The sequence below is a fragment of the Sturnira hondurensis genome, unplaced genomic scaffold (genome assembly GCF_014824575.4).
Source record: "Sturnira hondurensis isolate 20B ecotype Veracruz unplaced genomic scaffold, ASM1482457v3 Scaffold0007401, whole genome shotgun sequence".
Classification (NCBI taxonomy): Eukaryota; Metazoa; Chordata; class Mammalia; order Chiroptera; family Phyllostomidae; genus Sturnira; species Sturnira hondurensis.
Genome location: NW_028080032.1, coordinates 6,063,066 through 6,088,815, shown reverse-complemented (window position 1 = coordinate 6,088,815; position 25,750 = coordinate 6,063,066). Strand labels below are relative to the sequence as shown.

The 25,750-nt window shown below is 42.8% G+C and overlaps 1 pseudogene; it reads left to right on the top strand.

Annotated features, from left to right (window-relative positions):
* The first annotated feature begins 20,522 nt into the window (after positions 1–20,522).
* Positions 20,523–25,443, top strand: LOC118990934 (translation initiation factor eIF-2B subunit alpha-like; annotated as a pseudogene).
* The last annotated feature ends 307 nt before the right edge of the window (positions 25,444–25,750 follow it).

Sequence of the window (25,750 nt, the reverse complement as noted above, 5' to 3'; positions counted from 1 at the left end):
GTGGGGAATAAGATAGACAAGAAGGTGTTCTTGTTACATATAGAATGTCTTTCAGTTTACACAGCCATTGCATTGCTCTCTCTTCTCTAAACCAGTGGTTCTCAGCCTGGCTACCCCATTGAAATCACCTAGGGAGCTCATAAGAATCTTAGTGCCTAGGCTGTACCCTAGCTCATTTTCATCTGAATGTTTGTAATGGGACTCAGGAATCAGTAGGTTTTTGATGACAGTAGTTTTCAAATTGGGCTACACATTTAGAATCTCTTGGGAGGTTTTAAAAAATACTAATGCAGGTCCCACCCTCAGAGATTTTGATTAATGGGTCTGGGATGCAGCCTGAGCACAGGAGATTTAAATATTTCTCCAAGTGAATCTAACACACAGCCAAGGTTAAAAACCAATGCTCTAACCATCTTCCAAATTTCCCAGCCTAGGGGCCAGCTGAGAGGAGACTTTCTGCTGGCAAACCAAACCAAAACAAAATACCAGTGATCTGCTTGTTGATATATTAGCACTACTCTTTTTTTAAACAACAATTTACACCCTGAATCTACAGGCAGTATGGAGTTGTTGGGCAGAAAGCCTATGGTTTGTGAGTTTATTCTACTAGCATCTCCACTCCTTGAGCTGTAGTATCTTACTCTGAGTAACAATAAAACCATGAACAACCAATAAGAACAACTCAGGTACCTGAGCCACCCTTACTAGACTTTCACTTTGAACTGAGTTCTAACAACTAGGTTGTTAGAGGAACTCAGATAATACCACCGGTCTTGACTTCCACAGAAGAACCCTGCAGCTTTTGAAGATGCTTATGAAAAAATCTATTTTGTTTATAGGATCACATGAGTTAGTAATGAGACAGCAGCCTGAAGACAAGGAATTAAAGGTGCCCTAGCTAAATACATTGACTCACTTTACTGTCTCCACATCCAGGGAAAGACAAAGGTATGTTTAAAAAATCATTGGGAGAATTTCTCAAAAATAGTGTTAGAATGTTTAGGTAACTTATTGGAGATAGAAATTGAGATCCATTCCAGTTCTAAGATTCTCTGTGTCTGCGTAATAATTTGTTTGCTCTAATCATATCTGTGGTGGAGGAAAATATATTTAAGGAAAACATTAAATTTAGGAAGTTTACATATTTAATCTAGTGAGACACTTATGTAAATAATTCAATATACTCAGGGATACATGTGTTTGTAGAAAAATATATTGAGGAATAGGAGCAGGGCTCTATCTCAACTAATATAAAGGAGAGCCAATAAGAAAGGTTCTTTTAAATTTGAAGAGGTGGTTTAGACCTCAGATTGCTGATTCCTAAATTCTTTAGTTTGTTCCGATAATTTTGACTAGGTGTTCTCATCACTTTTTCATTATTATTTAAAGATATTTATTTACTAATGAAAGGAAATATTGGTTCTGGGGTAAGCAAGAAGAATACAACATGGTTTCTACTTTAATATCCTCCTCTATTAAAAACAATTTTAAGAGATCATGTAGGTAACAGGTCTGCCTATGCATTGTGACCCAAAAGATTTGGTGGTGGCACTGCCAAAGCTTGTGCTGAAATGGATCCAACGGCTTGCTTCACTTTACTGTCCTTGACTACTCTTGACTGATGGTGCTAATTAAATGGCTAAAAAAGAAAGCAGTGGAAAATAAGACTGAGTTATAAAAGCATGGGGAATCCCAGGGGATCAATTATATCTCCTGCACAATCACCAATTGACTCTAGACTTAAGAGAAGGGAATCCTATATGCCCAACCTTCTTTAAACACAGCATCAATTCACTTGGGGACAGATCTTCTTAAATATCTATATGGTTGGTCAAGCCAATTAGAGTGTAGGGTTTGAGATCACTTCGGGGGAGGCCTCTCCAAATTGGCTGATTACAAAGAGCCAAGCAGGAAAGAGGTAGGCGTCAGTTTCTGTGACTGTCCCACATCCAAGCACTTCCTAACTATTTAGGATACATGTGTCAGCTTTTGCAAGAGTCTACCATCATATGGGTCAGAGTCCTAAATTAGACTAAAGTCTAAACCAAATTCTGAGATGCCAGGATCATGGCCCCTTTGGTCATCCCTGAATCCCACACCTCTTCTCATAGTATTACCTATTGGTGCTCAGTAGACACCATTTCTTATTCTCTTGGCCATCCATTACTCTCTAGAAAGATTCAGGGTTGCTTGCAAAGTTTGGTGTCAATCATACTCTAGTGGGGAAAAAGAGACCCAGATGATATTGACTTTGTCCCTAAATTACCTCATGGCCTTAGTTGAGCCATCTGAACTTTCTGTGCTCAGCTTCCTCCTCTGAACACTTGTACATATCTTCTCCTTTCTTTCTACCTTACAAAAGTATTTTGGTTTAAATAAATATGAAAATATTTAATTACATTTATCTTGGTGTCCATTCAGCAAGTCCTCATAAAAATTTTAACAAAGAATAAAGTGTGCTCAAAATCCCTGTCTTAAGCTCTTTCCATACTAGAATTATTGTTTTTTTCTTGGAATCAGATTTAGGGTGTGAGAAGCCAAATTCCATGAACATCATCAAATTTTGATTCCTATAGTTACCATATTTACTCAGTGATTTAATTACAGATGTCTACTTACTGACATTCCTCACCTTTCCATACCTTAACACATGGAACACCCCTATTTCCATGCTTTTACCAAGACCCTTTCCTTCCCCTAGAATGCCTGCCTTTAATGTGCTTCCCAGCAAAACTGAATTCTACATATCCTAGAGGCAACTTCTTTCAAGCCATCCCCAAAGGTGATCTCTCCCTCCTCAGAATGTCAGTGTTGCTTTATATAATTACCATTCAGTGTGGCAATGTCTTGTCCACCAATTAGATTGTAGGCTGCTTGAAGATTAAGAACATACCTTAACCGTCTTTCAGGCCTGCCTAGTGAAAATCACACACTCACATATGTGGAAATTATACAACTCCCAGTTTCCAGTGGAACTTAGTTGGCATATTTGGATAATGACAAGACATCCAAGATAGTTCGCATAGATAATTTTGCAGATAAAAAGGAGTGATAAGCTGTATATATAATCCCCAAAGTGAATCTCAAGGAAGAAGAATCAATTAACTTGTAAAAAGCAGTCAAGGAATCAGTGCAGCTAACCAACCATACTTCTTAATGTAGTCAAGGGTATAGATGTGGTCCTTCAAACAGTTGTCCAGCACCTTAACTGCTGGGGCCGACTCAGTGAGAACCTTGATTGGAGCTGTCCTCAGCTGTGGTGCTGAAAGGTTAGCATTGAACTTGCACTAACCAGAGATTGGGAAACACTGCGGAGCCTAAGCAATGAATAAGAACAGCTTTTGAGAAGGCTCTTTTTGGGCTGTCCTTTAGACCTTTCAAACTTCACCCTCAAAAACAAAATTCATTTTTTTCTAGACATCGTGTTATCACTCTTATATTTCTAAGTCTTGGCAGCCCTGCTTCTTAAATAGTTTTTAAAATAGAATCAGACAGGACTTCTGCCAAGATGGAGGCATAGGTGGAAACACTCTGCCTTCTCCCACAACCAAGTTTGAATACAACAAAGGTTTAGTAAACAAAGACGCAGCCAAAGAACAGAAAACTCAACTATACGGAAGTCTGACAACAACGAACCGTTCAACTGGGACCAGTAAGAGGGGTGGAGCCAGCAGCAGAGTAGGATCCCGCAGGAAGGATCCCCTGACCCAGGCGACCCAGGTGCGCAGGCAGCCGAGGTAGTATCTCAGACCCAGTGGGGGTGCGGGGCAGGCTGACCGAGGTTGCACATTCACGTGCACAGATAAACCAGCAGAGGAGTGAGAAGTGAGACAGACCACTTGGCCCTTTGGCAGGAGGAGGTAGAGGGGACTGCCATTGATTTCCTTTGACCTCGCCCCCACGTACAGCATCACAACCCAGCGACTGAGTTGCCCTGCTCTGGTGAACACCTAGGGCTCTGATCCTCATACATAACAGGCATGAACATCCAAAATATGGCTCAAGAAGAACTCAAAGCCCCAGAGCTAATAACTCTAAGCGACCAAGAAATAGTGAACCTCTCAGATGCACAGTTCAAAACACCAGTGATCAGGATGCTCACAGAACTGGTTGATTATAGTCACAAATTAGAGAAACATATGAAGGCTAAACTAATTAAAATGAAGGGAAATGCACCGGAAGCCAATAGTAATGGAAAGGAAACTGGGACCCAAATCAAAGGAGTGGACCAGAAGGAAGAACAAAACATCCAACCAGGAAAGAATAAAGAAACAGCAATTCAAAAAAAATTAGGAGAGGCTTAGGAACCTCCAGGACATCTTTAAGTGTTCCAACATCCAAATTATAGGGGTACCAGAAGGGGGAAAGAAACAGCCATGAGTGGAAACACATATTTGAACAAATAATAAAGGAGAACTTCCCCAGTCTGGCAAAGGAAATAGAATTCCAGGAAATCCAGGAAGCTCAGAGAGTCCCAAAGAAGTTGGACCCAAGAAGGAACACACCAAGGCACATCATAACTACCCTGCCCAAGATTAAAATGGAGGAGAGAATCCTAGAAGCAGCAAAAGATAAGGGGACAGTCACCTACAAAGGAGTTCCCATCAGACTGTCAGTGGATTTCTCAAAAGAGACTTTACAGGCAAGAAGGGGCTGGAAAGAAGTATTCCAAGTCATGAAATCCAAAGACCTACAGCCAAGATTGCTTTATCCAGCAAAGTTTTCGTTTAGAATGAAAGGACTGATAAAGTGCTTCTCAGATAAGATCAAATTCAAGGAGTTCATCATCACCAAGCCCTTATTATATGAAATGTTAAAGGGACTTATCTAAGAAAAAGAAGATAAAAATATGAACAGTGAAAGGACAGCAAACTCACAGTTATTAACAACCACACCTAAAACAAAAGCAAACCAAGAGGACAGCTAGATCAGGAGTGGAACCATAGAAATGAAGAACACATGGAGGGTTAGCAACAGGGGAGAGGGAGGAGGAGAAGGGGGGAGAAGGTACAGAAAATAGTATAGACAGTGGGTAGAAAATAGATAGGGGGGAGGGCGAGAATAGTGGGGGAAATATAGAATCCAAAGAACTTGACACACGTGGTCATAAACTAAAGGGGGGAATGGTTGGGGAGGGGGTGTGCAGGGTGGAGGGGAATGAAGAGGGGAATAGAACAACAACTGTAATGGTATACTCAATAAAATAAAAAAAAATTTTAAATAGAACCAGAGACATGAGAATACAGAAGAAATTGACAGTGACCAGAGGGGAGGGAGGAGGAGTATAACTAGGGAAAGAAGGGGAAGGATCAAGTCAAGTCAAACATGTTTAAGGACAAAGACAGTGGGTGTGGGAGAGGACTGAATGTGGGATATGGGGGGGTAGGACACGGGAGAATTATGGGGGGAGGAAATGGGAACAACTATAACTGAACACCAATAAATAAATAAATACATAAATAAACAAATAATTAAATAAAAACCCCAAAAAGGAAAATAATAAAACCAACTCTTTCTTTCCATTCCCATCAATAATTTCCACTGCAAGAAACCACTGCAATAATTTCCTAACTGGTTTATCTCAAATACCTTGCTACTCAACAGCTTCCACTAAACCTCCCTCTCAATACCTATAGAATTTAATTCCAGGTCATTAGAGTGGGAGCAGGTGCAGTAAGGCACTCCAGAACTCCCTGACAGTTAAATTACAAGTATCAACCCATAATAGATGAGCATGATATATATGAAAACTTCCTCAAAGATAAAGTATTTCTAAAAGTAACAGCAAGAGTAACCAAAACCTCTCTATATGAGCCAGACCAAACCCAGGCAGAGTAAAGGTCATGTCCATGTTTAAAGAAGGTCTATGAAGAAAATGGTATTCACAAGGGGTAGGGAGGGGCAATACCATCTGCAGATGATAGAAAGGTGAATTTGTGGCAAAGAACTGACAATTTTGGTTTGAATATTGTTCAAGTGACTGTTTGCTTCTTGTTACAGATGCATATCTGTTGGGTAAATAGGATGTTCAGGTTATTCTCAGTTGGCTTCTCTGAGACTTGGGAGGCTGGCCTGAATAGATTGGATCCATGGGTTCCCTTGTCCTCTGGCTATGAATTGGGGTTAGTTAATAGAGAACACAGGAGATCAGAGGGAGAGATAAGAGTGAGGTTGGATTATTGATTCCTCTAGCTCCACCCTATGTTTGCTGTCCTGACTTAAGGCCACAACTTCTGCACTGTGGCTTCTCCTACAACTCTTTCCCCAGGTTTCCAGTTGCCACTCCCCTCCCTCATTCCTTTTGTAGTAATGGTGGTACTGCACTGTCCTCCAAGTTACCCAATTTGAGTGTACCATCTGTTTCTTCCTGGGTCCCTGATCAGGGCCTGATATCATTAAGTATTCAAATCCAAACCCCCTTGCCCCAATATCATTCTCACCAAAATTTTTATGTTTATAAATTGGCTTCGCATGTGAATTATTCTAATATCAGGAGAGAATGTACTGGTCATGTTGACACAAGCATTCTGTTCTGTCTGGCATTTATACTTGTTAATTTAAAAACTGGCATCTGATTTTATACCTTTTTATGAAACTAGCTTTGTTAGTACAATTCAGCCTGCCTGGGATTAATGAATCTGAGGTGCTGCCAAAACCAAAGGTCTGGGTTCCATTCACCCAGATGATATTACCCTTGGAAGCCTCTGGTAACCATACAATTCCACTTCCACCACCAACCTATTTAGTAATTATGGTTCCTCAATCAGGTCATGTTTCAAACCTCTGGGCTTTTATCCAGGCCATTCTCTGTTCTCTGAAATTCACCCTTTCACCTCCTGGGTCACTCCTACGCATCCTCCAAAGCACTGTTCTGGCATCATTTCCTCTGTGGAATCTTCTTAATCTTTTCTGGAAACAATCTGTTTAGTAGCTATTTACTAAGTACTTTGTACCAGGAGCTCTGAGATATCCTGGGGACATAAGAGTGACTCAGACAGTTTGTACTTTGCAATTTCATAGATGAGACGAAATGTAAAAAAACAAAAAACAACTCCATCTAGCCCTGATCAGAGTGGCTCCATTGGTTGACATCATCCCACAACGCAAAACGTAACCAGTTCAATTCCTGATCAGAACACATGCCTGGGTTGTGGTCCTGGTTCTGGTTGGGGCACGTGCAAGAAGCAACTGATCAATGTTTCTCTCACATATCAATGTTTCTCTCCTTCTCTTTCCTCTCTCAAAAAAATAAATAAATAAAGTCTTTAAAAAAATCCTATCTAAATGACAAGATAAGGTATCTGACAGTCACATGCTTTGAATGCTATGGAAACTTGAGGGTGGGGGCAATGGTGGGCAGGTGTCAGGGGAAAAGGCAACATGTAAGAAATGGTATTTGACTTTGTTCATGAGTGAATGGAACATGCAAAGATCATAATGAATACAAGGCCTTCTGGGATTTCAGAGCAAAGAATGTCTGGGGTCTGTCAAACTCATAACTGCTTTCTGAGTGGTTGCTTAAGTATAGATGCCACATCCAAGATATCAGCTGTCCTGCTCTGATCTCAGCTGATTAGAGCAGTACTGAGTACCAGATCAAAGGGCAACTGTTATTGGTAGACCATCTGTCCAGAGCATTGCTCAGTCTCCCCAAATGGCTGAGGTGGTGGCAGGGAAAGGTTGTTACGTTGAGTGCGTAGAAAGCTAGAAATTTCAATGGATAGGGCCCAAGTGTGGAAAGCTAGCCAGATAATTGGGTAGAGAAAAAAATTTGTTTCCCCTTTCCAACACCAGATTGGGGGTTCAATCAAGGGGAGGTAGGTAAATGTACCATAGAAGTAAAAACGGCACAGGGTGAGGTGCTGAACAAAAGAGGCCTGACAGTCTAGCCTGGGAAAAGAAGGAATTGATTGAGAGGTGGACCCATATGAAGCACGCAGAAGTTTGGTAAAGTCGATTGGTTATTTTTAGAAAGCACCTGGTCCATACCAGGTGCCAAGGTCCATACCAAGCTAATATAATCCCAGAGGAACAGCAAAACACTGTGGCTCATGACCTGCACTAGCATAGCATTCCTCCCTCTGGTTTATGCTATCCATGGGCCATGTGGCCTTATCAGCTACGTGACCCATAGCCTCCAGGAGGGAGCCTATTTCTCTCTCTTGCCCACCTGGTGATGCCCTCGCCAGTGCATTCACGTGCTCTCCCAGGAATACACAATCTTCCAGCCCTAGTAGCCGCATGGCCTATGGTCATGCAGGCTCCACACACAGGCTCTAGGAGGGAGCCAGAAATAAAGAGCAGCCAGAAATAAGCTAAGCTACCTGGATAGGGACTATGACCTCTTAGCGGCTGGGGTCCAAAGAACTGTGCTTTAAATTGGAGAAGAAATTCTGAACATTGGCTTTTGTCTTCTTGGTCTTGTTGAGGAGGTGGGCTTTGAGATGGGAGTCTGCCATTTTTCCAGATTGCTCAGCACCTGAATGAAACCTCTTTCCTTTTGCACCAGCAACTGCCTCATGAGTTTGACTTTGGTGGCAACAGGTGGATGACCCTTCATTTTTGTTTGGTTACACAACCACTCTACAGAGTGACCAAAGACATAGGAGAGGGCTGGCATGAAAGCAGCCCTGATATATAAATGAGCCAAAGATGGCCTCTGTGTATTTGCCCTCAGGTGTTTATGTCTTCATAGCAGGCTGTGACTGCTTCACTCAAAAGCCCACAGGCACTACACTCAATTTTACATACCTAATTATTTTAAAAATAGGCCCCAAAGCAGGTTTTTAGCCATTTAAGTCTCTCCTGCTTTGCATACCCTGTGAAACTACAATCAGCATCTGCTGACCATTGATAGGACAGAGCCTTATGGTTATAAGACTCCAAGCTGCTCCTGCCCCTCACAGCTCTCTGATCCAGACTCCCACTGTGCTACTGAGTGACCTCACCCAGACAAATGAGTCTCCTCTCCAATCCTCTCTCCTCCAAATTTCCCTTACCCTCCTCTCTTTCTAAATGATAGCCCCTGGGCCATAGCCTTTAGACAGTCCCATGCTATGAGGAAATTCTTCTCCCATGTAACAGTGTCCAAGAGCTGTCCAGCGAAGCTTTATGTATGTTACTGCCCCTGTGGTCATATTTTTATCATCCATCAGCCCCAAATTCCTCAAACCCCTTACAAGCCTACACTGGATGCTGACTGGCTCAATTTAGCAGAGCCCTTCTTTGGGGGGGGGGGATTTTAATCTGAGGGGGAGAGATAATGAGCAATTCACAGCAGGGAGAAGAAGCAGAAAAGCATTCAGACAAAAGGAGGCAGGAAGCAGGAGCCAAGAGGCTGCAGGAAACATGAAGCAGAGGGAAGGGGCAGAGCACTTAGTGTCAGCAAAGGACAAAGCACAGATAAACTGGCCTGAAGTGACTATAATGGTGAAACACCCAGGTCGAAAGCTACTATGAGTATGTACAACCAGTGAGGGAGAAACAAAATAGTACAGGAGTACTCAAATGGCATTTCAGTTCCTGAACCACATTCTGGTCTCCACAAAGCCAGACATTGCCTGGTTTTAATTCTCCCCTGAGGACATGCCACTTCACGTAGAGTCCATTCTGATAGACAATCACACCTTTCCCAAGGCAAGCCCAGTATGTCTTTATTCTTAATCTCCAAGAGAGCCAGCTCCCACATAGACTATCAGAAGAACATGGACAAGGTCTGGAGTGGGAAACTGTGAGGTGTTTTGGTGGAATACCAAGAAATTTGATATTTCTAGATAAGACAATGCAAGATAGAGAATTAATGGGAATGAGATTGGAGAGGTGAGAGAGTTCAGGTCATGTGGTCCTTGTGTGTGCTCTGCCAAGAGTCCTTGGCATCTTTTTGCAAGGAGCCAGGGGGCTTTTAAAGGCAGTAGAACCTTTTCATCGTGTCACTCTGGCAACCGTATAGGAAGAGCTTGAGATAGTCAAGTCTGGAGGCAACTAGCAGTCTGGACAGGAAATGATGAGAGAATGCACAGCAGAAACGGAGAGAAGGGTATGTAGTCAATAAATACTCAACAGGTTAAAGCAACGAGAGTTAGTGACTTAATAGGGTGAAAGAAAGAAAGATAAATCTATGATGGATGATTCCCATTTTTCAGATTTTGGTACTGGATGAATAGGATGCCACTGACTGAGATGGACGAGCATATTGGGGTGGGGAATGGAGGAGGAAGAAGAAAAAGGTGTGTCTGAGGAATGCACAGGACATCCAGATGGAGGAACCCAGTGGGCAGCTGACTCCATGCATCTGGGCTTCAGAGTATGTCCTAAGTCACATCTCAGAAGCAGCTACCATCATCAGCCTCATCCTTGTACTGTTGAGTCTATTCCCTATTATGGACCAGTCATCTAAGCCCCTTCTCTATTCCAAAGCCTTCCTCTGTATTGGCTGGTGTGCCAACAAAGTTTCCTGTCATCAAGACCCCAAGCGATTCCTTCTTTCTGGACTTAAAAAGGCCCTCCCTCAAGGACTATTTTTTTTCTTATAGCTCTCTCAAATGGAGGCTGGATTTTATTTCTTTACGGTCCCCTCACACAACACAAGTTCTTCAGGACCAGGAAGCGGAGTTGAGGTTCTCAATTCCCCTCTCCACATACACTTCTGGAAAGCCCTTGTTTCTTTGAGGATGGCTCAATTTTCTCTCACTGCTTCCTCACTGTTATAATTCACTATCATCCTCATCACTTTCTCTCATTTGCCAAAGAAGTTGAGTTTTATCTTCACGGTCTTTCCCCTTCAACATTTGCTTCATTCTGGGTGATTTCCACTCCCCTATAAATGAATCACCTACTACTACCCAGGATCCTCAGTTTCTTGATTTAATAACTCCAAAGGCTTCTCCATTTGAACCAGAACATCCACTCCTAGGGTCAAACCCTACAACATGACTTTTGAAATGGCAATTTCAAACATTCTATTCTGTAACCACCATCTCCTGTCAAAGACTCCATCGACACTATCTTTTGACCTTATTGAAACCTTTCAAAACTTTTGGCCTTTACCATTTATCACTACCTAGGGTTTTGGCCTAGTTGTATAGATTATAGACTTTGGAACTAGAATGCCTGAATCATTTGTGGGAAAGGCTAAAAATATGGAGATATATTAATTTAAAAATGAATCCATATTTCAGAGTTCATCTTTGTTGTTGAGAAAGGGACATGTAGGCACTGCAGGGAGACAATATCACAGTTGGGCGGTTTCTACTGTAGCCACAGCAGGAAGGCAGGACAAATGCTGAAATCCATCACTCATGTAGCTCTCTCACCACTTATTGTCTGCCTGCCAGCAATGTTTTTTGGCTCAATCACTTGGCACTTAACTACACACTCTTTAATTTTTTACATCTGTTTGTCTGGAGCCTGGTCATGGAAAACCCTCTGGACCTATATTCAAAACAATAGTTTCCATATGCAACCTCTTTCTGCAAGGTCTTGAGAAAATTATTTAACTGCACCTGAAAATGTAAATAATAGTCCTGACCTCATTAAGTTGTTATAAAGATTAATGCAATAATGCATATAAAACATTTGGTAAACTTTGAAATATGTTAAGAATGTATGGTCTATTACTTCCCAGCTATATTTGAGAATGGGAATTGTGTTTTCCTTGTGTGGTTCATCAAGCATGGCTCTCAAATGATATTTGTTGAATGAATGAGTGACTGAATTAATGAATGGATGAGTGAGTAAGTGGATCAATAAATGCCTATGAGCAAGCTGAGACTCGAGCCTTTTGATTCCAGTCCCACAAAGAGAACTGGCTGTCTTATCTGGTTAATACTGTTAATACTATTCATCCATTCACTTATTTGACAAACACATGAACTGCATACCACATGCCTGGTAGTGTGAGTTCCTTGTTGCTATCTCATTCAAAAGTGTGTCTGTATGAGGAAGTTCTTTTGAACTTTATCCAGAGATGAAGAAATCTGAAGCACAGAGAAGTGAGTAACTTGGCTTAAAGTCACATAAGTAGGGAGTTGTAGCACTTGAAATCCAGATAGGGCTTTTAGACATATGCAGGAGCCAACATTGAGGGGTGCCCCCCAAAGAGTATGAAAAGATGAAGCAACAATTTTTAACAAAAGATTCTAAATGCACACATGCTGACTAAGAGAAGACATAGAAAAGTCAGCTTATAGTCCATTAGGCTTAGTATCAGAATTACATGTGTAGGTCATGTCTGATTGGTCATGATGTACAGGAAACAGACTCTGAGAATTTGTGTGCTGGAGTGTTGATACCTATGAAAGAGTGAATTGGACAGCTGTAGTGACACAGCTGTGATAAAGGCCTCAGCCAATCTCATGGGTGACTCTGGAGCCAACAGGCCCTTCAGTGTAAGTTGAGATGAAGCATTGGGCTTTTATACTTGTGAATGGATCAGTCATTGGATGCTTGATGTCCTAGAGAGGGAGTATGAATTTGGGCAGAGCAGCACCCCAGGGAGGGACTTGATTGTCAGTCCTCAGCAGGTAACACTCCAGCAGCTGGGGAATTGAGTGCCTCGATTCTGTGGTGGCTGGTTCTGGGCAGTGAATTCCAGAATCCACTACCATGTTATTAAAACTTCTAAAGAATGAGTATATTAACCAGCCTGGATTGATAAATTTGGATAGAGATAGGGGCATAGGAGAAGCAGAGCTCAAGAGACAAGGGCTGGCACTATCTGTAGAAGACATGTACCATGCATCACTGAGATCCCTTTCCAAATATGGCTGCAAGGGCCCTTCCAGCCCAGTGCCAGACAGCCTTCCCATTATCGAGACCAAGTGCCTTGCTCTAGTCCCAAGCTCCCCAGGAGGCATTTGGGCTTCACATGTTGTTAGGCTGTAAAGACCAAATAAATGTGGTGACGTTCTGTCCTGAGAGGTCAGCCCCTCCCTGGACTGTAGAGACATGAGTCACATTCCTAAATCTCATTACCTATTGGACAATAATAAGAGCAAATTTCTAAGCTGGCAGCCTGAGGGCCAGACCAAGGCAGTGACCCTTTGTGGAGAGGTATGTCAGAGGCCAGCATGCTTTTCCCAGACCTTTACCACAGACATGGTCATGCTTAGTGACTCAATTTTGCAGAGCCAGGTGAGCTCGGGTGAAGCCAACCAGGCAGGTCACAATAATTACAGAAAATTCATGGAAAAGAAAGGTCCAGACAAAGAGAGGTGCAGCCCAGCAATGACGACAGAAATCCACATGGGCTGAGGTGTCCCTGAATAGGCAGGTGTGCCAGTGGTTGAGGTCAGCATGGAATCACTGAGTGTGTCAGTGTGGGAATAAGCATTAAAAAGATGAAGGAGCTTGAGTTTTTGTTTTATTCCTCACCTGAGGACCTGCTTATTGATTGTTAGAGAGGAAGGGAGGGAGGGAGGGGAGAGAGAAAGAAACATTCATGTCAGAGAAACATCAGTGGGTTGCTTTCTGTATGTGTCCCAACTGGGATTGAACTTACAACCTTTTGGTGTATGGGATGATGCTCCAATCAACTGAGCCAGCCAGCCAGGGCAATAGCTTGAGTTTCATTTTTTTAAATCAGTTTTTTAATTGTTGTTTGAATACAGGTATTTCCATTTTCCCACCATCACTTTCCCCTACCCAACTCACCCCCACTCCCACCCTCTATCCTACCCACCTTTGACTTTGTCCATGGGTCCTTTATACATGTTCCTTGATGACCCTTTCCCTTTTTTACCCCATTATCTCCTTCTCCCCTCCCCTCTGGTTACTGTCAGTTTGTTCTTTATTTCTGTGTCTCTGGTTCTATTTTGCTTGCTTGTTTGTTTTGTTAACTAGGTTTTACTTATAGATGAGATCATATGATATTTGTCTTTCACCACCTGGCTTACTTCACTTAGCATAATGCTCTCCAGTTCCATCCATGCTGTCGAAAAGAATAGGAGCTCCTTCTTTCTTTCTGCTGAGTATTATTCCATTGTGTAAGTGTACCACAGTTTTTTTAATCCATTCATTTACCTAGGGCAGCTAGGTTGCTTCCAACACTTGGCTATTGTAAATTGTACTGCAATGAACATTGGAGTACATAGGTTCTTTTGAATTAGTGTTGCAGGATCCTTAGAGTATAATCCCAGAAGCGGAATTGCTGGGTCAAAAGGCAGTTTCATTTTTAGTTTTTTGAGGAAGTTCCATACTGTTTTCCACAGTGGCTGCACCTGTCTGCATTCCCACCAACAATGCACTAGGGTTCCCTTTTCTTCACAAGCTCGCCAGCACCTATTGTTTGTTGATTTGTTTATGATGGTCATTCTGACCAGTGTGAAGTAGTATCTCATTGTGATTTTAATTTGCATCACTCTAATGGCTAGTGATGCTGAACATCCTTTCATATATGTCTGTGGGCCCTCTGTATGTCCTCCTTGGAGAAGTACCTGTTCAGGTCCTTTGTCCATTTTTAAATTGAATTGTTTGTCTTCTTAGAGTGGAGTTGTGTGAGTTCTTTATATATTTTGGAGATTGAGCCCTTGTCAGAGATATCATTGGCAAATATGTTCTCCCATATGGTTGGTTCCCTCTTCGTTTTGTTGATGTTTTATTTAGCTGTGCAGAAGCTTTTTATTTTGATGAAGTCCCATTTGTTTATTCTTTCCTTTATGTCCCTTGCTCTAGGAGACATATCAGTGAAAATATTGAGCAGCTTGAGTTTTAAATGGAAAAAATTACTTTTTAACTCACTCTGTCATAGGGACAGTTTGGTGCAAAAAACAAAAGCCCAAGCTAATTTAAATCAAGGGATATCATTGCAAGGGACTGGCACATCTCACAAAGTTCACAGCAAGAAGACAATCCATGAGGACAGGTAAAAGGGATAAGAAATCCCTGAAATGGGAGGAGGAAGGAGGCTCTGTAAACATACTAAAGCCATCTCTTGGTAAGTGATTTGAGTTCTGTGCTTTTTGCTAATAACTTGTGTGAGAAGATGATGAAGTGGAAATAACTTGTTGATAGTCAATGACTCCTTACTAAAGCTGAATTTTATACACGTTTTTGAAAGAATTATGAACATATTTCACAGACTTCTAGAGAGCAGATTAGGATATTAGGAGAAAACAGATAAAAAGTTTAACTGAAAGAAGCAAACTTTAGATGCATTAGTGCTATGGCAACCAGCCAGATTATTCCAATTACATCCCTGATTGGTTCAATAAATAATTTATAACCCTCCATTTGTGTGTGGGGCAAAGGATTTGTATCAGAAAATGCTTAAGTAGCTGTTAAAGTACTAATGATTTCTGATTCTGAATTCATCAGAACTCCTGGAGGCTGTGATTCCATGGCCCTTCTTAAAGTAATTTGGTGGGGATTACTCAAGTATGGAGAGGAACTGTGTCTCTTTGGAATAGATTGTCAGAGAAGCAACGAGCTCCTCTCCCTTTGCTGTTATCTTTGCTATTGCCTTTCAGTTAAGGTCAAAAGCCAAATCCGCAAAAATCAGAAACACAGCTGAAAGCAAAGCTCCAGAGTTCCTATGGTTAGCACTCAAATTTCTGAAGCCCCTCTTGGGTAGTCTGCACTTGTTTCAGGTGTTTTAATGTTGCCTGAGGATTTTCACAGCTTTTCTAGGTCTCCTTATTTTTCTTTAAATTTTTTGTTTGAATATATTAATGTATATAGTATAGCTGATGAAATGCACACTTCTTTTTAAATATATTTTATTGATTATGCCATTAGAGTTGTCCCATTTCCCCCCTTCACTCTCCTCCACCCTGAACACCCCCTCCTACCCATATTCCCCCACTTTAGTTCATGTCCATGTATCATAAGTTCTTTAGCTTCTATATTTTCCATGCTATTCTTGACCTCCCCCATCTATTTTCTACCTACTGTCTATGCTGCTTATTCCCTGTACCTTTCCCCCCTCTCCTCCTCCTACTCCCCTGTTGCTAACCCTCCATGTGATCTCCATTTCTGTGGTTCTGTTCCTATTCTAGTTGTTTGCTTAGTTTGCTTTTGTTTTAGATGTGGTTGTTAGTAACTGTGAGTTTGCTGTCTTTTTACTTTCCATGTATTTTACCTTCTTTTTCTTAGATAAGTCTCTTTAAGGGTTTGGTGATGATGAATTCCTTGAACTTGACCTTATCTGAGAAGCACTCTATCTGTCCTTCCATTCTAAATGAAAGCTTTGCTGGATAGAGCAATCTTGAATGTAGGTCCTTGCCTTTCATGACTTTCATGACTTGGAATACTTCTTTTTTTTTTTTTGGATTCAAAACAGGTTATCATTATTTATTCACCTCCCAGCGATTGCATACATTTGACCCTAAATGACAAAGTAAATAAAAGCTCTTTTTCAAAGTAATACAATCAGTTCAAAAAATATCGTGCTAATAAAGTTATACATTCTAATTGAAAGATTGATGGCAATCCATTTAGTTGTTACTAGGTTATTTGTGACAGATGCAGAGTAACCTCATTAGAGTCAGAATTGTGATGACTTGTAGCTGAAGAGAGGAATAAAGCTTTAAACCATTGTCACAGTCCAATTCCAAAATGTAATACTTCTTTCCAGCCCCTTCCAGCCCCTTGCCTACAAGGTCTCTTTTGAGAAATCCACTGACAGTCTGATGGGAACTCCTCTGTAGGTGACTGTCTCCTTATCTCTTGCTGCTTCTAGAATTCTCTCCTTCATTTTAATCTTGGGTAATGTAATTGTGATATGCCTTGCTGTGTGCTTCCTTGGGTCCACCTTCTTTGGGACTCTCTGAGCTTCCTGGATTTCCTGGAAGTCTATTTCCTTTGCCAGATTGGGGAAGTTCTCCTTCATTATTTGTTCAAATAAATTGTTCTTCCTCTTCCCCATCTGGTACCCCTATAATTTGGATGTTGGAACATTTAAAGATGTCCTGGAGTTTCCTAAGCCTCTCCTCATTTTTTTGAATTCTGTTTCTTTATTCTTTTCTGTTTGGTTGTTTCTTTCTTCCTTCTGGTCCACTCCATTGATTTGAATCCCAGTTTTCTTCCCATCACTATTGATTCCCTGTGCATTTTTCTTCATTTTACTTAGTGTAGCCTTCATTTTTTCATCTAATTTGTGACCATAATCAACCAATTCTGTGAGCATCCTGATCACCAGTATTTTGAACTGTGCATTTGATAGGTTGGCTATCTCTTGGTCACTTAGTTGTATTATCTCTAGAGCTTTGATCTGTTCTCTCATTTGCACGGTTTGTTTGTTTGTTTGTTTGTTTGGTCTGGTCACACATGTTGGGTATGAGGGGTGGAGCCTTAGGTGTTCACCAGGGCAGGGCAGGGCAACCAACCCCCTCCCTGCTGTTGCTAGGTTGTGATGCTATATGTGGGGGTGGGGTCAGACAGGGAACAATGGCCCTTGCTCTGCTCTCTCTTGGATTTCAGTCCCCTTTGCTGCTCCCCACAAGCAAATTGGGCCCTTCTGGTGCTGGTTCCCAGGTGGGTGGGCTTGTGTACATTTGAGAGACCCTATGGGTCTCTCCAAGGAACTCTCCTGTGAGGCTGGGATTCTCTCCCTGTGCCTCGGCCCCCACAAGTGTTTTCAATTGGTGCTTTTAGGCTTTATTTCCCATCGCTGGGGCCCTGGGTTGCATGATCCGTCTCATTGCCTGTTTTCATCTGGTTTATCTGCTCATGAATGTGTGACTGTGGTCAGCCAGCCACCTTGTGTGCCTCATTGGGTCTGCTCATTGCCTCCCCATGCCCAGGGTCTGCCTGCCACTGCCTGCACACCTGGGGTCTGCCAACTGCCACCTGCATGCCCAGGTCCACCAGCCAGCACTTTTCCTGCCACGACCCCCCTCCTCCGGCTGCTGACTCTGCCCCCTTTACCGTTCTGGATGACCGGTTGTTAGACTTTCGCACAGTTCAAGTTTCTGTCAGTTCTGGTTGTCTTTTTGTTTCTAAATTTTTGTCGTCCTTAATTTTGTTTTTTTTTATTGTTCTTTTATTTTTTTAAATATATTTTATTGATTATACCATTACAGTTGTTCTATTCCCCCCCTTCATTCCCCTCCACCCACACACTCCCTCTCCCACCATTCTCCCCCCCTTAGTTTATAACCACGTGTCTCAAGTTCTTTGGATTCTATATTTCCCCCACTATTCTCGCCCTCCCCCTATTTTCTACCTACCATCTATGCTATTTTCTGTGCCTTCTCCCCCCTTCTCCTCCTCCCACCCCCCTGTTTCTAACCCTCCATGTGTCCTTCATTTCTATGGTTCCACTCCTGATCTAGCTGTCCTCTTGGTTTGCTTTTGTTTTAGGTGTGGTTGTTAATAACTGTGAGTTTGCTGTCCTTTCACTGTTCATATTTTTCATCTTCTTTTTCTTATATAAGTCCCTTTAGCATTTCATATAATAAGGGCTTGGTGATGATGAACTCCTTGAACTTGACCTTATCTGAGAAGCACTTTATCTGTCCTTCCATTCTAAATGAAAGTTTTGCTGGATAAAGCAATCTTGGCTGTAGGTCTTTGGATTTCATGACTTGGAATACTTCTTTCCAGCCCCTTCTTGCCTGTAAGGTCTCTTTTGAGAAATCCGCTGACAGTCTGATGGGTACTCCTTTGTAGGTGACTGTCCCCTTATCCCTTGCTGCTTCTAGGATTCTCTCCTTCATTTTAGTCTTGGCTAATGTAATTATGATGTGCCTTGGTGTGTTCCTTCTTGGGTCCAACTTCTTTGGGACTCTCTGAGCTTCCTGGATTTCCTGGAAGTCTATTTCCTTTGCCAGACTGGGGAAGTTCTCCTTTATTATTTGTTCAAATAAGTTTTCCACTCGTGGCTGTTTCTTTCCCCCTTCTGGTACCCCTATAATTCGGATGTTGGAACGTTTAAAGATGTCCTGGAGGTTCCTAAGCCTCTCCTCATCCTTAATTTTGGTTGTGCGAGGAGGAACAGCGTGTCTACCTATGCCTCCATCTTGGCTGGAAGTCGAAATGCACACTTCTTAAGTACAGAGCTCAATAAATATTTTTGCAAATGGATTCACTCATGTGACCACCACCCAGATTGAGATTTGGGACATTCTGGCTCTCCAAAGGCTTCCATACTGCTTCTCAGGATGCTTTCCATCTTAGTAGAGACAGCTGGAGAATGAAGCTTAGATGCTTGGCTACCATAGGATTTATGTGGGGTCCATTGCAAGGAGACAATGAGGATACTTCCTCAGTGAGAGAAAGAGCCCAGCAACTGTGGGGAGACCATTTTAGGATTCAGATGCCCCAGGGGGCATTCGATGGTGAGACGCATATTGGCCCAGCCACAGGGAAAAGGTCTTATTTGCTTCCTGCCAAAAACCATGGAGTCCCTTCTCTCGAGGCCCAGTCCAGGGAAGCTACAGCTCCTCCATCCAGAAGCCCATCAAAGGTTCTGATCCCCAGAAGGCACTTGCATGACAACACAGAATAAGTGGCAGCCTGAATGTTTGATTTGGCCAAGGGACATCCGGAAGTCATCTGCCATTGGTCACTTCTGAAGAAGATTGAGGGTGGGGGTCCTACTTTGTCAAGACCTGTGATGCAAGATTTCAGTTCTGTGAATGAGTATTCATACAGGATTTTGCCTGGCAGCCGGGATACTTGTTTCCTCTTTTACTCATGGATTTTGACCCTCTGGGGAAGGGTGGCTAATAGCTGATACTTAACTGTACGTTTTTTAAGTGCTGGGCACTGTGAAGAACACTTCACATTGATAATCTCGTTACTAGGTAACTGCGCTGACCAATATCTTCGTTTTAGAAATAATGAAAGACAGGGAAGATACAGCTGTTAAAAAGTTGTTGGGGTGATCACTTAGCAAGTTATATAATGTCTAATCACTGGGTTGTATACCTGAAATTAATATAATATTGTATGTCAACTATAATTGAAAAACAAAAATTATTTAAAGTAAAAAAAAAAAGGTGGCCTCAGAATCCAGAACCTGAAATCCTGCTACAGGGCCTTGGTGCTTCCCCAAACAGCCCACTGCTTCCCACGCGGAGCTCCTTCCGAGCACTGCTAACTCTGAGCCCCCTCGCACTGCACCGGCTGGGGGACTGGCTCTGAGCTAGGAGAGGAAATACAATTCACCTGACTTATGAGCCAATTCAATTTTCGAACCGTGGCTGCAGATCAACACTTCGTAAATCAAACCTTTATTTCTCAGAGACGTGAAGTTTTATAAACTAGAATTTGGTTTCTGGAAATCCATTGATTTCACAAAGTTATACGAATTGGTGATAAAAAATACAGCACACACACACACCTACGACAAAGATGTATTAATTAGAAAGAAGCAAATAATACAAAACTAATGTTATAAATGTGAAATTGGGTGGCCTTTTCTGCATGGGCTGGATTAACTAGGTAACCTAAAATATGAGCTAAATGAGATTTCGAATAGAGGTGTGTTGTATTTATTTATTTTTTGCGTGAAGTTTCCCTGGAGCTAAAATAAGCAGTCTTTATTGTTCCGAGGACTTTTGAATGGAGCTCAAAAGAGGGACATGTTTCTCAAAACTTCCCATGGCGTGAAGTCATCTGAATCTTCAGACAGCATTGCTACTGCTTTGGTCATCTCTCCTTTGTCAGAAGTTGCTGATGACTGCAATGTGAGATTTCCTCACTACAGGGAGGGTCTTTATGATCAGAAAGAATGTAATGATGGAGGGACAGGGTGACCATTTCTGTGTGGGCAGTCAGGGATCAGCCTGACTTATCAGCCTGACACAAAGCCTTCAGGACAGACCCTCTGTCCTGCTCTGCAGAACACCTTCACCTGACTGCCCAGGGATCCAGGATTCTAGGCAGTGGGGTTACAGGTACAATAAAGAAATGTACAGGGTTAGGGGCAAAATGAGGGAAATTGGAAGGGGTGGTTTCCAGCCAGTGGCTATGCTGTTTTCATAGTCTGCTCAAAGCAGCCAGAACCAAAAAACAAGAATCTCAAAGGGCAGCCTGTTCATATGTTAATCTGCATGGAAATCACTGAGGATCTCCTTAGAGGGAAGGTTCTGATTTGGCAGGTCTGAGGTGGGGCTTGAGACGGGGCGTTTCTAATTCCTCCTCATTGATACTGATGCTGCAGGTCTGAGGCCACCTCGTGAGTAACAAAAGTTCACAGATAAGTGGTCATGGAGCAGTTGTTCGTGCCTTGCCTTTACTTGTGCAAAGTGTGGGTCTGTGCTAGTCAGTACTTCCCTTGCGTTCCTATCCAGAAACACTTAACCTTGGGCCATCAGCACTTGTGCTCTTGGTAGTTTTATATTTGGTTGCATTAATTAGTCAGTTTAATATTTAAGCCTTCTATGAGTCAGAATAGAATAAGACTTTTTAAAGGGGCTCTATTGAAATTCTTAGGCTTCTGTGGTGTGCCCTTCTCCAGACTGGTCCCCTCCTCCCCTGGTCCCCAGAAATCTCTCTATGATCATTTTTAGTTTTGTTCTTTGACTAGAGGCTTCTTGTGTCTGATAAACCCTTGCTTTAATTTTCCTCGTCTCCCACCGTTAATGAAAAAGTGATCCATGCTGGTGATTCTGTGTCGTTTTGAATGTACAGGAAATTTGAAATCAATGAATGAGCTACACAGTATAGTTGAGATGAAATTCTGGGGTTGGAAAACCATGCTTGTAAAAAAGTAAATGAGTAAATATAATTTGGGCTGGATAAAGCACTGGAAGATTAGTTGCAAGCTGACAGTGGCCTGAAATTCAACCCAGAGCTAGTAAGCCAGATCTGAAATTCCTGCTGATTTGGAAGATGCCCCCGTGATTTCTCATCATGGACACCTGACAGAACACTGAAATGGGCACTGACCTGCTCCTTCTGTGTCCCTAGTATAATTACAGGCCTGCCTTGGACATTTGTGAGGCTTGGAGAAATAATACAAATTGAGGCACTTAAACCATTAGTCTAAATATTTAAAGTTATAAACCAAGCTAACACACTGGAAGTAAAAATTTTTTATCTTCTGTGTATCTCTAGAGTCCCTTGGAAGGCCAGGTTCAATGTCAAAATTCTTGTATTCCTTGGATTTCTGAGCCAAAACATGGTGGTGCCTAGATAACAGACCTCTTACTTGCAGCCCCACCTGTTCTGCTTCTCTCCCACTGTCAGCTGCATTCCACACCAAGGGGGACCTTGCTCCCCCCTGTCTGAACACACTGCCTCTGGTCAAAGCTCCTTCCAGACCCCTCCTAGCAAGCAGCCCTTGGCTATTCCTCGAGCTCAGGGGAGTGCACACCTAGGGCGTGGTCTGTCCTAGAAGGAAGCACCTGGGGTCCACTCAGCTCCCTAGAGGGAGGGGGTCAGGCTGTGCTGGAAGATGAAGGAGAAAGGAATTATCTCGTCTTCAGGGTCACTGTAAAGGGAGACATCTCCAAGGATACGGGAGCTGTGACATGCCTCTCCTAGGACATCCCACAGGCTCTATACTGTGGGTTCTGCTCTGTGAACCTGGCCAGGCCCCTTGTCTTGGGAAAAATCCATACACAGATTTTTCAAATTTGCTCTGTTAAAATCGGCAATTAGCGCTTTACAGGAATCACTGCAGCATTTCTGGCAGGGGTAACAGTGCAGGGCTGGGGGGGGGGCAGAAACCATCCCTGTAATTTCATTCATTTTCTGTTGGAGAGAAGCAAAGCCAGAGTGCAAGCTTCTACAGTGGCTGATGGCTTAATTGCCACATGTATCTCGTGGGAAGCACTTACTTGGCATCCAGAGGCTTGATTCCCTGGCCCTGGGAAGCAGCTGACACCTGGAAGGGGCCGAAAGTGTTGGCGGCTGCCGCCCAGCAGTGAAGAAATTGGAAGCATTCCTCCCTTGCTCCCATTTGAATCACCTCTTTGTTTTTAAGAACCACGTGATTTGGTAACATTTTAGCCACCAGAGACTGTACCTTAGTTGTTTATGAATTGTTTTCCTGAGTATTGAATGCAGTGCCTGGCACAGGCCAGGGGCTTAGCAATGTCTTTTTAGTAAAAACACACAGGCTCTCAGCTGGCTCTTTGTGAATAGCTTCATAACAATCCTGGTCTCCGCACTCCACACCTTCCCCTCTTGGGAGACTGTGTTATTGGTCAAGAAATATTCCTCTTTCCCTCTCCTGTCTGAGGTGGAATGCATTTCCCCACTGATGTTGGGCTTGGCCTTGTGACTTACTTTGGTTAATGGACTGTAAACTGACATGATGCAAGAAGAGGCTTTAGGAGTGATTATATGGTCTCACTTTTTTCATTTTAAATGCAGCGATAGAAAAGACAATGTTGTGGTCTATTAGTTTCTTTCTTTCATGGCCACATAGGTTTTAAAGAGATAGAGGAAATAGTGTCTGTTTATCTACCTTACGTACCGAAGATAGAAAGCACTATAAGAGCAATGCTTTAGAAGTTGCCAGGTGAGCCACCTGGCCCTGCCACTGTTAAGAAGACAGGGCAGTGTGTGGCAAGGTTTATGGCTGGAGGAGGGAAGGGGTGGGGGTGAAGCATCATAATTGACCTCATGAGCACTTTGAGGATGGGAAATGGATCGTTTATCCCTACAAAGTGCTCTGTTTCAATCTACCCAAGTATGGAAGAAGAAACTTATTTTTCCTGATCGGGCCCATTTTTTCATGACCCGTGTAGGTTCCCACTAAATTCCTCCAGCCGTCTCTCCCATCTTTGGCTCATTGGTCATGGGTTCCTCAAGCTGGAAGGATTTGAAAGAACACTACTCTCGCTACAGCAAAGGTTCCTGAAGAAACACGTTAAACATTATTCCTCTTTGTTTCTCTAGCACCTACACAGTTCAGTCTAAAAGAACAAAGTCAAAGCAGCCGAAAGCAATGTATAAATATCCAAGTTCTTCCCTGGTATTTCTTAAATGCCATCATAGAGATCGAAGTCTTCGGCAGTACTCCCAACGCTCTTTCCTTCTGTTGTCAGCTGCCCTCCGTACCCCATGGGTGCTGACTCCCCTTTCTTCCCCAGCTCCCCATCGAAACAGCTCCTCCTCCCATCACCCCCATTAGTCATCCTGTTTCTTTCTCTCCTTGTCCTGTCCTCCCCAAGACCAGTCTGGCAAACCCTGGAAGGACAGGAGACCTACCTAGTGGCCCATCTCAGAATTCAATTGATTATAGAATTCAATTGATTGTCTCCCAAGGAGACATAAGCAAGGAGCTGGGACGCTGTCACATCATCATCTAAGTTTGCCCAAATCGAAACAGCTAAAACATAGTAGCTTCCTACTATGTTGTCCACCTGGTTGAGTGGCTCAGTTGGTTGGATCATCGCCCAGTACCCCAAAGGCTTGAAGGTTCGATTCCCTGTGAGGGAGGTTGCAGGTTCCATCCACCATGGGATCGCATAAAGGAGGCAACTTTATGCGATGGATGTTTTTCTCTCCCACAGATACTTCTCTCTCTCTAAAATCAATACATATACCCTCAGGTGAGGTATTTTTTCTTTTTTAAGTTCCTTGAAAATAAGATAGGAGGGGCACCACAAGCTGTCAGTCTCTGCCACTCTGAACTGGTGCAGTGGAGGTCATCACGAGGCCCCTTGGGCTCTGTGGATGACAGGATGCTGAATACTTTAAGTCTCAGATGAAAGAAGATCCTGAATGGCCTCAGCAGTGGTTGCCGGAGTTCTTGAAGCAAGACAAAGGGGAGACAATGCAAGGTCTGAGAGGGAATCTCACTAGAGCCACAGGACTCCTTGTGGCCTGTCCTGGGGGCTGGGAGGAACTGGTACTTTGTCAGCCCTCCCCCCTTGAACACTCTGATTTCTCCAAATGTAAAAAGATCATGATTGAGCAAGGAGAGCTTTTTCTTAAGAGAATATCATTGTCAAGAAGTAAAATTGCAGACCTGTGCCATACTTTCATCAGAGACAGGGCAAGAATATAAATTCACGCCTACTCCTGAGTGGTCCTGAGGGTCCTGGAAGCAGCTCTGGTGGCCAAGAAACAACATTCAGGATGTCCTTACAGAGTCACAGTTCTTATCTGGTAAGAACATGGCCAAAGCCCTCTGCCAGCTCAATGTCCCTGTCACTGTGGTCCTGGATGCTGCTGCTGGCTATATCATAGAGAAAGTGGATCTTTTCATAGTTGGTGCTGAAGGAGCTGTTGAAAACCGAGGAATTCTTAATAACATTGGAACCAACCAGATGGCCATGTGTGCCAAAGCACAGAACAAGCCATTTTATGTGGTTGCACAAAGTTTCGAGTCTGTACAGTTCTTCCCACTAAACCAACAAGACATTCTGTATAAGTTTAAGTTCAAAGTAGCTACTCTGCAGTCTGTGCGGACTGGACTAGATCTCAAAGAGAAGCACCCATGGGTTAACTATACCTCCCCTTCCTTAGTAACACTGCTGTTTACATACCTGGGGGTGCTGAAGCCCCCCAGCAGTGAGAAACGATCTCCTCAAGCTGTACCTGTAACTCTGGGACCCTCTCCTGCTTCATTCAGCTTATGTCGCTGGGGCTGAGAAGCCACTTCACCCCTTGGTGAGCCAGGCCAACATGAAATTGGGTTTTCTAATGAAGATTTATGGACTAAGGACTTAAAATCACAAGATTTGGCAATTTTTAAAATTTATTTCAGTCCCATTTAAACATATTCATTGTTCTCCTAAAACTAAACCTAAATTTACTGATGGTTTGTGACTCTTATTCATTTCCTGTTTCCAGAACCACCCATTAGATTATTGGGTACTAAACTGACGAAAGGAGGTGAGCCCAGTCTTCC